We start from the raw sequence: 1,938 nt of genomic DNA, 5'->3' as shown, positions 1-1,938 counted from the left end.
ACATGATGGGCCTGAAGGAAAGAGGCCATTGCAGAGAAAATGGACATCTGACAAATGACACTGTTTCCCAAGAAAAGTTGGCAGCGAGACGTGTGTGTGTGTGTTGGCTGTGTCCACACAAGGCAGATGATACAGCAAGTAATTAGTTCCTGATCTAACTGTATGATGGGCAATTTAAGGACAGTCTGCAGTGAAGTGGAAAGTCCAGCTGGGCACTGGAGGTGGGCGTTTCCATGAGACCCGCTGTTCTGACACCTCTCAGGTACCGGCCACAGTGCCAGAGCCACAATGGGGACCAAAGTGTGAAGATGACTTCACTGAAGACATTTCTATCCCATTAGACTCCACTTCTGGTATATTTTTCTCGGAATGTGTAATTTTTTCTTTTTTAAATGAAAAATCATTTTTATTATAAAAGCGATAAATAGTCATTGTAAAAATAGATAATCCTGTGAGTATAGGCTTGCAACAGTTTGGTTGGAATCTGTAGTCCTGAGAGCTAGGCCTTTTCCAACAATGGGGACCAAAGTGTGAAGATGACTTGACTGAGGACATTTCTAGACTCAACTTCTGGTATATTTTTCTCGGAACCTGTAATTTTTTCTTTTTTAAATGAAAAATCATTTTTATTATAAAAGCGATAAATAGTCATTGTAAAAATAGATAATCCTGTGAGTATAGGCTTGCAACAGTTTGGTTGGAATCTGTAGTCCTGAGAGCTAGCTGCCTTTTCCATACAAATGTCTGTCCTGCTCCTGTGTCCCCTGTCCCCATCTGTCTCTAGAGTGGAGCTGAGAGTCATTAGCCCAGCATTCAAGGCTCACTGTGGTCCCATCCCAAGTGACACATGGGGACAGGGATCATTTCTGGGAGCATTTTGGGGGTAATTGTTGGTGACCCCACCCATCATGAAAGTTGAAGGATGAGACCCTTTCTCTCTCCCTGTTTCTTGAGGGGTGGGCACTGGTCCAAGCCTGGCCCCTCACACACTTTTTCCTGGTACTTTGTTTTGAGCAAGTGAAGGAAGGAAGAGGGAATGGAGGGAGGTCACCTCTCCCAGGTCAGCATCCTGATCAGCCAATTTTGGGTGTGAGATGCTGTCTCTTGGCCCCATGGATCCCCGTGGTTCCTGCCTGGTCCTCCCTGTCTCGTCCAGTCTGTGGGGCAGAGGAAGCCCACTGTGCTCACGTCAGTCAGGTGGGCCTCTGTGGCTCACAGCTAAGACCTTTGACTGCATCGTGGCTGGTCTGGCCATCCAGATGAAGACACCTCTCAACATCCTACCTCATTCCAGAGGAAATGATAACCTTCCGGTGCCAACTCTTAGCAGGACCCCTCCTTAGAAACTGCAGTCCTGAGTCAGGAGAGGAAAAGTCAACAACTTTTTAACAAGCGGTCTTCTGGGGGCGTGCTCAGGGGACGGAGGAGCCCACGCTCTCACAGTGAGAGGTGAGAGGCTTTCTCCTTTCACGATAGGAATTGATTCATAATATTCATCAGAGGCCATTATTTGTGCTTTTGCAGGAAGAGCAGGACCCAGACCAACCTCCGGAAGGAATCCTCTTTCATAAGCCAATCAAATTACACGCAATTTGAGCAAGAGTTTTCACATGCTGTGTGCCTGGCCAACTTTCAATAATGTAAAAATTAAACATTAATTTTATTCCCTCCACCTCCCAGAGATTTGTGAGCTTGAGATAAGCGTTTTGGGGATGAATTCCACCATTAAGAATTCACATTTGAAAAAGATGGCATGATTAGGCTCGGCTATTCCAAACCAGACAGATCCATAATTTTTTCTTGGTCTTCGTTTTGTCAAGACTCTGTGGGTGGGAAATGAAGAATATCGATTCAAAGTTGTTTAAATAAAACAAAACAAAAAAAGATGAATAGAAGGGCCCACCTAAGTGGGTCTGATAAATTCAGAGGCAAAGTGAC

Source organism: Pteropus alecto, unplaced genomic scaffold (assembly GCF_000325575.1).
Source record: "Pteropus alecto unplaced genomic scaffold, ASM32557v1 scaffold45, whole genome shotgun sequence".
Lineage (NCBI taxonomy): Eukaryota > Metazoa > Chordata > Mammalia > Chiroptera > Pteropodidae > Pteropus > Pteropus alecto.
Note: the sequence above shows the minus strand (reverse complement) of the source record.